We start from the raw sequence: 16,814 nt of genomic DNA on the forward strand, positions 1-16,814 counted from the left end.
GAAAAGAATTTGAGACAACTGGAATCCAAAATGATTTTAGAGCTGGACAGTAAAACACCGAATGGCCTCCATAATACAGATGAGATGTATCATTTTCTATAAAATATGTTTCAGGACAGAGTTTTCCCATTACATGTAAGGCTCGTTGAAGGTACCAGAGTGACTACTGTTCTAGAAACGTGGTTTTAGCCCGGTTTTTAACTTTGTTGAATAGGGTTTTAAACTTTTTTTTACTCGGGTGTTTTTAGCCGTAACACATTTTATTATATAGCTTGTAGCACCAGCACTTTATTGGGATCCATTAAGGATCGTAGGATTTGCACTTAAAAATACTCAGGTATGATACGTTGCGAGCTTTGCACATTGTAGTCATGGAATTATTTCCATTTATTTACAGCATTCAAGCTGAAATTAGAAGACAACTTAGGTTCTTATAGGACTACCTTGAAAGAACAGTTACTCCTATGCATTCATATTATTTGCAGTATTTGCACATGTTTTCATTTTATAAGCCTATGCAGGAACATCATGTTGCCATCCAAGTTAAATATGTAGCACATGATGAATATTTGCACAATGGTAACATTTTCTATAATGACATTGCAAGCATTAAATGTGATTTATGCATAAGGGATTTGCACACATCTTATTCTATTTATATGAATATTTATATGCTTTTAGAACAAATTCAATATTTATGTATTTATTTATTTGTTGATTAGTTCTAAATAGATACTGCAATAAGAGAATATCGCATTAGTTGCATTTAAGCAACAGTGATTTTGATTTGTGACTAACTGGCAATGATCTATAAAGCTATGTTGTTTTCACGGTTTGGAAAACAGACTCATGACAGCCTGAGCAACAGCCAATAGAAGTATTTTTTCTATATTGTTATATCACATGGTGTTGGCACTTGAATACTGATTTGCATTTAAAAACGATGACTTACATGTTTCAAAATGACTTGTGAGCAAGGGCACTTGTTGCCCGCAACGCGTCAGGTTCGAGGTTCTGAAATAAATATCTTTTGGCCTCATATCGCTGGGTTCGCGTCTCTGTTCGCCAGTGCTCGGCGGTGCAGAGAATCAGGATTTATATATATATATATATATATATCTGTTTTTAAAGTCTAAAAACTATAAAGAGCCACCCACTTTACACCATTACTTTTCATAGCCTGTGTATTATACATCAATGAAGACCTTTCTGAGGAACCAGGCATGCTACAGATTTTTTTTAATTGCAAATTCTCAGGGACACCAACAGACTTTTATTATCTGTTGTACTTTCTAATGATTGAAGTTAGAATAAGATCGTAAGTAGTTTGATCGGGAATAAAACTAAATATTCACACACAAATGAGACCAGAGGCTCGTTACCATATCAAACCACCAGGGAACAATACAACTCAAACTTTCATCCAAGAAGATCTCTACCTAGAAATAGTCCGTAAAAAAGGGAGGAAAAACTTGCCTTCCTGGGCTTTTCTCTTGCGATGTTTCTATATTTTGTCATGCTGTTGTTTATACTAATTTAGCAGTGTAAAGCAGTGACAAATCGCACTTGCGTGTCATCCGAGTATTGTTGTGAAAGTTTACATAATGATATTCTTGTGTTTTTTCGTTCTTCAAGTTCTGCTGGAAGGAGTTTCCAACACCTGTACAGACCAACAAGTATTAAAATGTTTGGCAAAAGTTCAACAAGATGTATGGTTTGGAGTATCGCCAGGAAATCTAATTTGATCCACACTAGTAAATTTTATTTTTGTACCAAAATCGAAGTTGTCCTGGAGATTTTGTGCAAGTGAAATAACTGAATGAAGAGTAACACATTTATGTAAATTTAAGGAGGACATTACCGCATTGAAAGATTTTCCTCCTGCTCTACGTCCGCAAAGCTCCCTTGCCCCTGTCCATCATCTTCATACGTGCACTGGAGAGATTTGGTTTTCATATTTTCCTGGTAATGGTAAGATTATATATTCCCCAAGGGAAGTACCATTGCCACAAATGACCTGATAGAATGTTTTCACATATTGTTTGTACTTCCCCACTATTATGAGTGAGACTAGCGTAACTTTATTATTCTTTTTTTAAATAAAACCATGTAAAAAAGAAGATACCAAATTTGCAGTGAAATCTGAAGTGTGCCATTTATGGATACTTGCTAACCTTGCCAGAAGAATGAGCAGGTATCAAAGGAAGCAATAAGCCAGCTGCATACAATTCAATCTTGAAGAAATGCAAACTCTTTATCCGTCTGCGGGAAGGGACTCCATTGGAATATGCTGGATAGAGGCACTTGACCCAAGAGTGCTTTCCCATATGGACTCATGCTTAACCTCTTGTGGCAGGAGTCCCAGGTCAGACCAACATAACCCCAAACCCTTCTTCAAACCTTACTGTAAATATGGAGCTTTCTCAGATGCCTGATTGCCATCAATCAGTGTTACTTTGAGTTGACCTGTGCGTTCCAGACAAAACACAGACCCACTTTAAGTACAAAAATGCTGAAACTGGAGCATTTCATTGGGTAAATATAGTAGATGGCAGACCAGGTACATTAAAATAAAAAAAGCGAGGCTTGGTTAAGGAAAGACGGGTTTGAAAATTTGACAATGTTGCAAGAAGGCAGTCTGTGTATGAAGATCACAGTGCATTGTGTATTTGCCCTATTGATCCTCCTTGTGTTGGAGTGATCTTGCTGGAAGAGACTTTTCAATATATATTTCTATTTGTCCATACATATACCTTCACTGTTTTCTCACTGCTCATTGAGATCATTAAGATCTAGGGACACACCTTCAGTGGATTGGGGTCCAGCTGGTTCCATAACTCTTCACTTCGGCCTATTTATAAGAGGCATTTATACCTGGTTTATCTAGGAAAGATACTGTACACTCTAGGTGGGTGAGGCCACTCCAGTGGGGTTTTCTTCAGTGTAGACCAATATGGCCTCCACCTCATTAACCCCTGCAGAGAAAGTTTACTACTGGGTACTGTGGTAAACTGTTATTGGAATAGTGCATCTTCAAAGTACTATGGGGCATATGCATCAACCAAAGGAATACCGATTCCTTAATAGCGAAAAATAAGGAATCGCCATTAAGGAATCGGTATATGGCATGCATCAACAGAATCGGTAAAATGTAGCGATTCCTTAAAAATCGCTAAATTTACCGATTTCTCAATAGCGGGGCATGCAAACTCCCATTAGCAAATTGCTAGTTCGGTAATACCGAATTAGCTAATAGCGAGTTCGGTAATACCGAGTTAGCTATTACCGAATCGGTAATAGCGAAATCGCAATTTGCCGCGTCGCTCCGGTAACGTGCAGATGACATCACCAACCAGGAAATACTGCAGCCCCACCCACATAGCCTCGACAGAGGAGCAGACAGGAGCTGGGAAGGAGGACTGCCTGTGCAGAGTGAGGCCACACCGACTCAGCAAATCCAAGGAAACACACATCATGGCGCAGGAAGTGCCATCCAGCGCTGAGTCAGCACGCAAGCGAAAGCGAAAGTTTTCAGACAGGGAGCTTGAGTACCTAATCGAGGGAGTCACCAGCAAACACGATTGCCTCTTTGGCAAGCTGTCCCTCAAGGTGCCTGAGCAGGAGAAGCGGCGCATATGGCTGCGCATCCGTGAGAGGGTGAATGCAGTTGGCGTCACCACCCGCAGCATCGACGACCTCAAAAAAAGGTGGTACGACCTGCGGAAGCGTGCCAAAGAGAGGATTGTGGAGAGGCTCCGGGAGTCGAGCAGGACTGGAGGCGGACCATCTACAGCACCATCCAACACAGCCCTGGAGGACCTTGTGGAAGGGACGATAGAGCGGGAAGCCGTCGTGGGGGTGACCCAGATGGACACGTCCGGCGCAGCCACAAGTGCCCAAGGTAAGATGCATGCCTGTGCCCACACCCAGCGTAGCATAAATCCATTTCCACGCCCCCAGCCCGATCTCAGTGTGTCTGCAGCGCTGGCACAGACAGCTTTACACATGACACTAGTGCATCCTGGGAGTTGTAGTCTAGTCAGCCCAGTGTGCATGTACAGGCGTAAATCCAATGACCATACACCACAGCAGTTGAACATGGATGGAGACTGTTCATTTAGTGGACCACAGAGGGACATTAATGTGTACAACACGATGTAGTTATAATTATCCCACTAACCATGCACTGTTTCACACACAGATGCATCACCTGGGGATTCGGACGACAGCGGCCAGCTGATCATCTCGGAAACACCCGTAGAGTCAGACCAGGAGACAGCGCAGGACACGCATGCATCGCCAACACCTGCCACACCAACAGTACCAGGTCCACCAGCACCACCAGCAACGCCACCAGCATCAGCGCCACAAGCAACGTACCAGCACCAGCGCCACAAGCAACGGCACCAGCCAAACAGGCTGCAGCTACTACAGCCACAATAGCGCAGAGGCGCAGGTCCCAAGTTGCGCCCTTGCAGGAGATGGAAACACCCTCCTCGCAATTGGCACCCAGGCAGCGCACATACACACCACCTGATGCACCACCTGGAGGCGCAAGACACACACGGCGGCACAGGGCTCGTCGCAGTTCCGTCTCCTCAGCCGAACAGGATGTCCCAACAACCTCTGCAATTGAGGAGAGGATGCTGCGTACACAGCGCCTGCAGGGACGACATGTGGCTAGCATTAGCTGCAATATCGTGCGCCTTGCCAGGGAGATGCGCGCCATGACTGCAGCAGTCACGGACATGAGCACGGCGGTCAGGGACATGACCACTGCGGTTGCAGAGGGCAATGCGCAGCTCAGGGGGGAGGTACATGATCTCACCCGTGCCATGAGGGAGGGCCATGAGTGCCATAAGAGGAGGCACCGACAGCAACTGTTGCGTTCCGCCGCCGCAACCAAGGCCATAACACGGCACAGCAACAGCACCGCAGTGTTGGCACGCCGCTCAGTCTCCCTGCAGGTGGACCTTGGGCACTTCTGCGGGGATGTCGCTAAGTCACTAGGACACATCACCACTGCAATGGAACACCTACAGAGCAGCACATGCAGTGCTGCTGCATTGGGAGGGGATGACACAAGTGAGGCTGCCTCCAGTGTCAGCAGCGTGTCACTGGCACAGGCCAGCACCAGGCGCCGCAGTTCACGTGCCTCCACGGGGACAGGCCGTGGTGAGGCATTGGATACACCTGAGCGGAGGCTTGGGGTACGTGGGAAGCGCCACTAGACAGTTGGACATGCATGCAGGACCATGGTGGGGCAACCATGGCCATCCAAATACTGTGTATGCACATGCGTGACTTTAAGGCACCTTTAATTTACATTAATGCAAATGGAGCATGATTTACAATGCTAGTTTTGTTGCACAATCCTCTGTGCTACTGTGCATTAAACAGTTGCACCCCAAACTAACTTGTAATGTCTCATTTTCCAATGTTTCAAAAATGATTTAGCATTATGTATGTCCGCCTCCTATGGCCCTCTGCTGTGTTTGGGATGTGTGCCTGTCGTTGTTGGGCGGGTGGTTGGTCATCCCGGTGCTCCGCATCCCTGTCCACCTCTATGGGTATCCCCTTCTGGTGGCAATGTTGTGCAGCATTGCACATACAGCAATTATCCGGCAGCATGTTTCAGGTTGGTATAGCATGGCGCCGCCAGTCTTGTGGAGGATTCTGAAGCGGCTCTTGAGAATCCCAAATGTCCTCTCTATCACATTCCTAGTGCTGATGTGTGCAGCGTTGTAGCGATGTTCCTGCGGGGTTGCTGGATTTAAGTATGGGGTGAGTATGTATTCACGCAGGGCGTAAGCACTGTCACCTAGAAGATAGAAGCATAGACTTAGCATTGGTGATGTACATACATGTGTGGTGTTGGTGTGGGGAAGAGTATTTCTATGTACCTAGCAGGAGTCCCTCTCCAAATTCTCCGTTGATTAGTCGCCTGTGCATTCCACTGTGGCGGAAGATGTAGGAGTCGTGTGTGCTCCCTGGGAATTGTGCCACTAGGTCCGTTATGATGTTATTGGCATCGCACACAACCTGCACGTTGATCGAGTGGTATGACTTGCGGTTCCGGAAAATGTACTCATTTGCTGCGGGAGGACATATGGGGATGTGCGTGCAGTCGATGCATCCAATCACATGTGGGAATTGTGCCACCTGGTAGAAAGCCTGTTTGGTGCGGTCCAACTGCTGTGGGGTTGTGGGGAAGCTGATGTGTGTGTGGAGCATTGTCAGCATGGCATCGAGGAATTTCTTGAAGAAGCGTGACAGTGCGCTTTGAGAAACACCTCCGGCCACCGCAATTACCCCCTGGAAACTCCCTGAGGCCAGTAGGTGCAGGCTGCATAGGACCTGAGCGTGCGCAGGGATTGCATTTGTCCGGTGTGTCTGGTGCTGCAGTAATGGTTCCAGGTCTGCAATCAGGCGCATGATCATGGCACGATTGAGGCGATACTTCTGGTACACCTCGTCCTCATTCTGCTCGAGCAAGGTTATGCGCAGTCTGAAAACCCGCTCCTGGACCCTTCTCCTGCGCTGTCCTGCTGCATTGATCCGCATCCTCCTTGCAAGCACGTAGAGGGCAGCCATTTTGTGGGAGCCAACAGGGTCTCCTGGGCCACATTTAAGGGTTTAGTGATTGCCTCAATCATTTGCACATGTAGAAATTTTTTTTGCATTAACTTTTTTTTTTAACTTTACCTCCAGGTTTTGATTCCCCTTATTTAGCTCTTGCAAAATATCGATTTTTGGGATTTTTGTATTAGCGAGTTTTGTTGCATTGGGGTGCGATTTGTTATTTGCTATTGGCACTTTCCGGGAGCTGTTAGTGTTTCGGTAACTGCAAAATCGGTATATAGCGATTCGATAATTTAGCATTTTGGGTATTAGCGATTCGGTATGTTAGCGGATATTTATTTTGCGATTCGTTATTTGCTCACGTTTTGGGTTGATGCATTGGGATTGGGTATTTGGGACTCGCTACCGGGAGCTAATAACGAATCGGTATTTTACCGACTGGATTTTGGCTTGATGCATGAGGCTGCAAATGTTTTGCTAGCATACTACAATAACTAAGTACTCCCAAATAACACCGAAAGGCCACATTATTTTCTTTGTTATCCTAGTGAACCTATTCTACATCTTTAACAATATTGGCAGCAATCCTTTCTCTTCTTGATGGCATCCTCACCTTGCAGGAGATTCTAGCACATGAAGCTATGAAATGGAACACTCCTTTTAAGTAAACTCAATTCTGATCCTTAATCTACAAGAAGCTGCATAAGAGCCTCATCACCACCTTGGATGTCACTTGTTAATTGGTTCCCTGAGCCGAAAATGGCCTTCTTTCTGTCATCGCTGTTAAAAGCTAAGTTGCTTAAGATGTTAGGCTGCCAGAGCATAATTAAGCCTTTCTCTGAGCAGACCAACCTCCTGATTATATAGTAGTATGAGTGGTAAGGAAGCACTTTTTATCCGCCACACCAACTGTGCCGATTGACGAGGAGTGCAGCTCGTCTAAGGCCTTAGGATAGAGCCCTTTGGAAGATGATATGAAGATTTCCTGATGATTTAGAATAAGCAAACCATCAAGAGTTCATAGAATTAATGCTTATTTGCAACTAAGTACAACAGCTGATGTGGTAGACGTAGTCACTGGTGGATACTGCCTTGGGCTATCAATATATGGATCAAGGCTTCAGTTGCAGATAGATAGTTCTTTCTTGAGCGATTAATTAAAATCATTACATTTGAGCCATGGTTTCTTCAGCAAAATGTGTATATAAATAGGTGTGTTAGACAACGGTTAAGAACAAATTAAACAACTCCGGTGTCAATATATGCTTACACTGGCAATTGTCAAGATCTTAAAGTACAGATTCGTCCTCTTGGTAAAAAAAAAAAATCACCAACTCTGAAGCTCAGGTAAAATGCAGAGAGCTATGTTCATCCACTTTCAGCTGTGCTTGCAGAACCATCTTGTAGATGCTTAAAATGCAAGTTAGGTTCTGCTAAGATAGCCAGCTCTGAGATGGCCATGTAATTTAGAGCAGATCACATGCAGCGGCCGTGCCACTGTCAGTCCTCCCGCAGGGAGTGCAAACTCTGCCAAGTTGCTATGGAGCCTTTCAGGAATTAAAAAACTCTAGCCACTAGTTGAATTGATTCTCCTTTTAGACATGCTTGCACAGCATCTTGGCAGGTCCTGATGTTTATTACCCTCCATATTGGGTACAGCCAGAACTTTCTTAGCGGGAGCAACTTTTCTCAAATCCAGAGAATGTGGGAAAGAGATTCTTCTTCCTTTGCACAAAATCTGAATTGTTTATTATCGTCCTCCTACTCCATCCAGCCATATCAATAGGGTTTGTAAGAAGGGGATTTTATTTCCTTGCTGAGGTATTGTGAGATGTAAATGTATGTGTCTTGTAAAGCGCACTGCTGCCCTGAGGTGTCGTGGCGCTGTAGACCGCTGGGGAACCTGTCCTGGATATCCCTGTGAGATGGTCCCTCCTGGGTATCTCCAAGGTGAAACCAGGCATCCCCAGCGAATGTGGGGGGCCGTTGTGGAGATGAGGCAAGCTAATGCCCAGAGTTGCCGAGTGTGATCCCTGGTTAGAGTAGGCAACGAGGCGAGAATTATCGAGTCCGCTGGCCCTGGTCCACAACCCTGCCGCGTCGGGAATTGAACCCTGGTCCTGGGCAGTCCTCTGCTTCCAGGTCTGCTGCCTCTAACCAGTGAGCCACACCACTCCACTCCAGAGGTAGAATGGATGACGATCTGGGCCGTACAGACTTGCTGCCCAACTTCCATGAGCTTTGAATTAGTTTTGCCTGTCTGACCAGCAACTTCGATACTGAAGCCACAGGAAGATCACTCGTCCAGATCTCACAAGCGTCGAAAGCATTCAATGAGCTGTTCAAATAGCGATGCCATCTTGTCTGTGGGGTATTTATTACTTCCCAGATTTTGTATGCTGAAATGTACCATTCTTCGTTTGCTTGGCTTTTAGGCAATAAGCGAAAACATTGCTTTTAGTGTCAAGTGCTGCAAGAACAGGCAGAATTCTAGCCAAATTTGGTTGTGTGAAGTACAATCTGGTAAGGAGAAGGTTCTTCTATAGCAGATCAATTGAGGCCTGTCTAGCCAATCTGCTAACTTATCTTGGAACATCATTGCTCCGTACGAAATAGTGTGTAGGAGATTGTACCTTATCATTTTTAGGAAGGCTGTAGATCTGGATTCACCATTGGCTTTTGTAGTTTGTGGAAAGACCACATCAGGGAGTTTGTAGCAGCTTGCTAGGCCTGAATGTGTGGCGCCGTGCCACCCCCCTCCTTTACAGTCCAGCCATACCCCTAAATATTTGTAGGTGTCCACAATTTCCATCTCACTTCCCTGAATGAACCAAGCTCCCCTTTTTGTAAGCCTGCAGGATATGATCACAACCTTCGTTTTTGCAACGTTGGTCTTTAAATTATTGGGTTTGCAATCTGTGGCACATGCATTAAAAAGTCTCTGTAGGCCTGTTGGTGTTTGATCAAGAAGAATCGTGTCATCTGCATAGGGGAGGACCTGAATTCTAAAGCTGGCCATCTTTGGTGGAAAAGCCCTCTCCTTTTCAAGATGATCTTTTAGATTGGCCAAATAGGGATTGAGTTACCTCCGAGCATGCAGCTTTGCTGTAGACCTTTATTGGTTGCAATTTTTGGAGTTGTGGACCACCCTGAGCTTAATTTTATCTTTACCCAGGTATTGGAGTACAGTGTTAATGATTGCCCTTAATAATTGAGGTGGAATACCCCAGCCATTTAACTTTGTCCAAAGTTTTGCTCTTGGGACGCTGTTGATTGCGGTTTTAAAGTCTATAAACCATACATATAGGGTCTTTCTCTTGTACGCAATTGTTACTTCGTTCAAGTGAGAGATGCATATTAGATTGTCTACAATATGTCAGCCCTTTTTTAATCCTGTATGATTTAGAGGGATAATTTTTTTCTTTGATGCTTGTAGTTTCTTATTGAGGAGGCTTGCATGACATTTCCCCTCTTTATCCAAGAGTGCAATCACCCGATAGTTGCATGGGAAGGAATCGGGCCCTTTCTTGTATAGATAGGATACAAGAGTGAGAATCACCATGACTCGGTTATGGTTGGAGGCCGGCCCTGGCTGATGAGCTTGGGATATGGAGGTCATTACTGTGGCTCATCTTTTGAGAGCCTATTAAAATATCACTACTAGAATGCCACTTGGACCTGGTTCTCCATTTGTTCGCATAGTTGAAGACTTTTACCACTTGGTCCTGGCTAAGTTGGATTCTATCCACATAATTTCTGCGGCATGAACTACATATACAATTTCAATGTAGCACTCAGTTTGCTGAGACCACCTGCCATTCTGGGGCTAAGGTGCTGTTTGTCCAAATCTGGGATTTCCTCCGGTCTTCCATGCGATTGAGCCTATATGATTGTTTCCTCCTTTTTTTTTTCCTCCACTGAAGAGAGCTTTCTTGTATCTGGTTGTCATCAATGTGGACCCTACTCCGCAGCCACTTATTATCCTCCTTGTCGTGGTTCTGTGCTTTGAGAGCTGTATTTAATTCTTTCTTTAGGGCGGCTGCTTGCGCCTTAAGATTGCTTATATATGCCATGGACTTCTGCAGTCCAATGCCATTTCCAGTTGCCTGGTGCCAACTGCCTCCATCATTCTCCCTTATGAAGAAGGCTAAAGACACCCATCAATTTGGATTACGGTTGACATCTGTTGTCCTTCTTGATATTTCTTTCAAAAACCGATCCACTCAAACTCCCTGCCCTGTTTGGGCATCCATATTCCATTCTTTTTATGGGCTCTAGCACCTCTTGCTTTCCAGTGTGGGTTACTTTCAATCGGCAGGTCATTGCGGCCTGGACTTCACAATTCAAATTGCATGGTCACTAGCCAGAGTTAGTTAGACTTGAAAATTGCTTGACTACCGGAAGTGGGCTCAGGACACCCAAATGTAGTCCAGGGTGGCCAACCTGAAACACGAACAGTGGGTGCAGGCGGAAGGCATGTCTGAAACTAACCTGTCATTTAAGACACATAGACCTAGTTGAATTAAAATGCTGCCTAATACTTTGCCCTGTTTATCCGGCCTTTGCTATTGTTTTTGAATCTGCGGTATAGCCCAGATTTCATCTTCAAAATCCAAGAGCATGTCAGTCGGCCCTAAGCTCATTCAATCACCATTAAAATCTCCTATAATGATCCACATTTCCTCAGGATGGGATTGATTTAGCCTTCTCATTGTTGGGTGCAGTGATGAAAGTTTAGACTCCCTTTTGTCCTTAGCAGGATGGAGATAGATGCTTCCAATAATATAAAAGATGTCGTGCTCTGACTTGTTATTTACTTGAGCTGCCAGGAGAAAAATAAACTCTCCCTTTCTCTTACTGTCATTTTTACCATTAGCTTGTTTTTCATGCAGATTGTGACAAGTCTTGAGACATGCCCATTGCCTAAGATTTGATTGCTGGGGCTGCATATACACCATCCCACCAGACATCACCTTCTTTACAGAAACATGAACCGACACTTCCTCCGCCCCGACATTGCCACTGCCATCCCCGGCAGATACAAGATCCAGAGGAAGGACCGCCCCAACCAACCAGGAGGAGGACTCTCCCTTACACACAAGAGCTCCCTCCAGACCAGCCCTAGAACAACACTTTGCGGCACCCTTGCCTACAGAGCCCCTGCTCCTCGCGCCTCATTCACCACGACCCTCGCAGATCTCATCGCACCCCATGCCATTGCCTCCATGGACTACCTACTAATCGGAGACCTGAACTACCACCTCGACAACCCCAACTCCACCACCCTCCTGGACAGCCTCTCCAACATCGGCCTAAAAGTCACCACACCCACCTACAAGGCAGGACACACCCTCAACGCTATCTTCGCAGGAAGCAATAACATCCACTTCAGCCACACCATGCAACCCCCATGGACAGACCACCACTGCAGACACTTCCACATCAAAAAAACCACTCAGCCCAAACCTGCACTCGCCCTCCATGAAAGAACTGAAGCAAAATCACTGAGGAGCTGCTCAATTCCACTCTCAACCGCGACCAACCTCGCAGCCAAAGAACTCCACGGATGGATCTCCCAACTGCGCAGACGAACTAGCACCCCTACGTAACTCCGACAGACAGCGCCCCAGGAAGGCCACCTGGTTCACCACTGACCTCCAAGAATCCAGACGCAACTGCAGAGGAATCAAGAAGAACTGGACAGCACCACCTACAAGAACGCAATGACAGATTACCACAAACTCATCAGATCCACCAAAAGGACCTTCATCCAAAATAAGATCATCGCCAACTCCAAGGAATTCTTTACCTTCATCCAGGAATTCACCAAACCCCCCCAGCAAAACCACGGATATCAACCCCTCCCAGGACCTCTGCAACAAACTCTGATCCTACTTCTATCTGATAATCAATAGCCTCTACGATCACTTCAATGACATGATGCCAACACCTTCTCCTTCTCCAGCAACACCAGCCAGTCCACCATCTTTTCCTGGACCCTTCACCACCAAAGACACCATTTCAACCATGAAACGCATACATGCAGAAGCCCCCATGGACCCCTACCTGCCGCACATCTTCCACAGAGCCGCTGCCACCATTGCTCCAGAACTACAATGCACCATCAGCGCCACCTTCAAAACCAGCACCTTCTCTGACTACTGCAAACGAGCAGAAGTCCAACCCCTGCTCAAGAAACCCCCAGCAGACCCCCATGGACCTCAAGAACTAACGACCTATCTCCCTCCTCCCTTTCCCGGTCAAAGTCACCGAGAAGATTGTCAATGCCCAGCTAACAAAATTCATTGAAGAAAACTCCATCCTCTACCCCTCCCAATTCCGCATCAACCACAGCACCAAGACCGCTCTACCCACTGGCACAGACAACATCTACACCCTCCACGACCAAGGACACACCACGGCACTCATCCTGCTAGACCTCTCCGCAGTACTTGACACTGTCTTCCCACCGCACTCTCACTGCCAGACTCCATGACGCCGGCATACAGGGATCTGTCCTCGACTGGATCCGCTCCTTCCTCACATGCAGAACCCAAAGAATCAGATGCCACCCTTCTTCTCCGATCCCACGGAAATAAACTGTAGAGTACCCCAAGGATTGTTACTCAACATCTACATGGGCCCTCTTCCCGCCATCGTCAGACAGCATAGTATCCTATGCCGACAACACCCAGCTCATCCTCCCCCTCACCAAGGACCCAATTAGCACCAGACTTAACTTCCAGGAAGGAATGAAGGACGTTGCATCCTGGATGTGCAACAGCTGCCTGAAGCTCAACTCGGAGAAGACAGAGGTCCTCGGACCCTCCCCCTCTTCATGGTACAACACCTGGTGGCCTACCGCCCTCTGCAGGCCTCCCCCAACTGACCACGCCCAAAAACTCAGCATCATACTCAACTCCTCCCTCTCCATGACCCGCCAGGTCAACGCCTTCGCCTCCATCTGCTTCAACACCCTCCGTATCCTCCAAAAGAGCTTCAAATGGATCCCCACAAATCAAGGAAGACCATCACCCACGCACTCTTAACCAGCAGATTGGAACAAGGAAACACCTTCCACGCCAGGATCAATAAGTCTCTGCTCCGAGAACTCCAGACTATACAGAACACCGCAGCCAGACTCGTCCTTGGCATCCCTCGACACGAACCCAACACCTGCTTAACCTCCACTGGCTCCCCGTTGAGAAGAGATTCACTTTCAAGATACTCACCCATGCCTACAAATGCCTCCACAACACCAGACCCCAATACCTCAAAGAGAGACTCTCCTTCCACGTGCCCAAGATAAACCTCCGATCCGCCGTCCTCGTCGAAACCCAGCGCATCAGCAGAGCCAGAACAGGTGGAAGAACCTTCTCCTACATTGCAGCCAAAACCTGGAACGAGCTCCTGATCGACATCTTCAGGAAGACACACAAGACCTGGCTCTTCAACTGATAGTTTTAGTATTTTAGTGTTTTTGTGTTTTAGTGTTTTATTGTTTTAGTGTTTTAGCGTTTTAGTGTTTTATTGTTTTAGTGTTTTATTGTTTTAGTGTTTTGGTGTTTTAGTGTTTTAGTGTTAGTGTTTTTGTGTTTTAGTGTTTTTGTGTTTTAGTGTGTTAGAGTGTTTTAGTGTTTTAATGTTTATTTGTTTTTGTGTTTTAGTGTTTTTGTGTTTTAGTGTGTTAGTGTGTTAGAGTGTTTTAGTGTTGTAGTGTTGTAGTGTTTTGGTGTTTTAGTGTTAGTGTTTTATTGTTTTATTGTTTTAGTGTTTTAGGGGTTTAGTGTTTTAGTGTTTTATTGTTTTAGTGTTTTATTGTTTTAGTGTTTTATTGTTTTAGTGTTTTAGTGTTTTAGTGTGTTAGAGTGTTTTAGTGTTAGTGTTTTAGTGTTTTATTGTTTTATTGTTTTTGTGTATTATTGTTCATTTTAAAATAAACTATTACAATAAAATCATTCTTTATACACCCTAACACTTTTCTTGAATTATATGTCCGAGCTTCAGCAAATGCAAAACATGACATGGCAATAGGATAAGGGGAGAGGAAAGTATACGGAGATTGGACATGGAGTTAGAGATCTCGGCATCGGCTCAACATCTTTTGATTCTGGGCAAATAACCTAATCTTCTTGTGCCTAAAAAGTGAACGTAACCTTGTGTAATGTAATTGGGGCTCAAATAAAGCACTTAAATACCTTTGGGTATAGATTGTGCTAAATGCAAGTACAAATAAAAAAAAGGCAACAGAACTTAATTTTGCTGATTAGTTAAATTCAAACACTGGAAAAAAGAACATGAGGAGTCATGACAAGGAGATGACGGAAGCTTGAAATGGAGGCACATGTGGGAAAACAAAGACAACACAAACCATGCATTGACAAAGCCAATAGGTCTCGCCTATGCAAGAGTTATTGGTTTTGCTAATGTTTTTTTAACCATGTTGTACACCAGCATGGCTGCTGTTCAGCATGGCTAAAAGTTAGTGGCATAGAGAAGAGCGGAGTGAAGTGTCATAGAGTTGAATAGTGAAGAGTCGAGAAGAGTGTTGTGACATAGAGTGTCATGAATTGGAGTGGCGGAGTGGAGTCACTTAGAGTCTCGTTCACTGGAGGGTTGTAGCATAGAGTGAGCTGGTGTGGAATGCGTTGGCATAGAGTGTTGCAGAGTATAGAGGCATAGAGTGCAGTGGTGTAGAGTACAGAGGCATGGAATTCAGCAGCATACAACACAGTGTCATATAATGAAGTGGCATAGATTAGAGTGTTGAACAGTAGAGTGCAGTGGTGCAGGGTGAAGTGGTGCTGAGTAGAGTGGTGTAGAGTGCAGTGGTGCAGGTTAGAGTGGAGCTGCAGAGTGTAATGGCATAGAGTGGTGCAGAATAGAGTGGCACAGAGTGGCGCACAATAGAATATAGGGCTGCAGAGTGCAGTAGCATAGAGTGGAGTAGAATGGAGTGGCCGGGTCTGGTGACTTAGTGGACTGATGTATCTACTGTAGGGGCCAGTGTTTGACCATATGGTCACAGGTTCAAATGGTGGTTTAGAGTGGAGTGGCATAGAGTGCAGTGGCATAGAGCAGAAAGGGGCAGAGTTGAATAAAATGACATAGATTGCAGTGGCATAGAGTGCAGTGGCATAGAATAGATTGTTTTAGAGTAAAGTGAAGTGGCATAGAGTGTAGTGGTGTACAGTTGCATAGAGTGCAGTGGCATAGAGTAGATTGTTTCAGAGTAGAGTGAAGTGACATTGAGTAGAGTGGAGTGGTGCAAGGTAGAGTGTCAGAATGCAGTGGTGTAGAGTGGCATAGAGTAGAATGGCAATGGGTACAATGGGGCAGTGTAGAGTGCAGTGGTTTAGAGTGCAGTGATGTAGAGTGCAGCTGTTTCGAGTAGAGTGACGTAGAGTGCAGTGGCGCCAAGTGGATAGAGTGATATAGAGTGCAGTGGCATAGAGTAAAGTGACGTAGACTAGATTGTTTCAGAGTAAAGTAAAGAGCCATATAGTGTAGTGGCACAGAGTGAAGTTGAGTGGCATAGAGTGCAGTTGCATATAGTACAGTGGCGTAGAGTGGATTGTTTCAAAGCAAGGTGAAGTAATGTAGAGTGGAGTTGTTTAGGTAGAGTGCAGTGGCATAGAGTGTGACAGCATGGAATTATGCGGCGTGCAATGAGCGTCATAGGATGCAGTGGCGTAGATTAGATTGGTGCAGAGTGGAGTGTGCTGAGTAGAGTGGCATAGAGTGAAGTGGCATAGAACGCAGTGGTGAAGAGTAGAGTGGCAGAGAGTGCAGTTGCAGAGAATGGTGCAGAGTGGAATGGTGCAGAGTGCAGTGGCATAGAGTGGAGTGATGTAGATTGCTGTCATGCAAAGTAAAGTGTCATAGAGTTCATTGGCATAGAGTGCAGTAGTGCAGAGCAGAGTGCCGTAGAGTGCAGTGGCGTAGGGTGGTGAAGAGTAAATAGGTGTAAAGCACAGTGGCATAGAGTGCAGTGGTGCAGAGTGGAGTGCATTGGCGTAGAGTGCATTGGCGTAGAGTGCATTGGCGTAGAGTGCATTGGTGTAGAGTGCAATAGTTTTGAGTAGAGTGGCATAGTGTAGTGGCATAGAGTGGAGTAGAGTAATAGAGTGCAGTGGCATAGAATAGATTATTTCAGAGTAAAGTGAAGTTGCGTAGAGTGGAGTGGTGCAGGGTAAAGTGCTGCAGCGTAGAGTGGAGTGGATTGGTGTAGA

This window comes from Triturus cristatus, chromosome 5_2 (genome assembly GCF_964204655.1).
Source record: "Triturus cristatus chromosome 5_2, aTriCri1.1, whole genome shotgun sequence".
NCBI classification, from domain to species: Eukaryota; Metazoa; Chordata; class Amphibia; order Caudata; family Salamandridae; genus Triturus; species Triturus cristatus.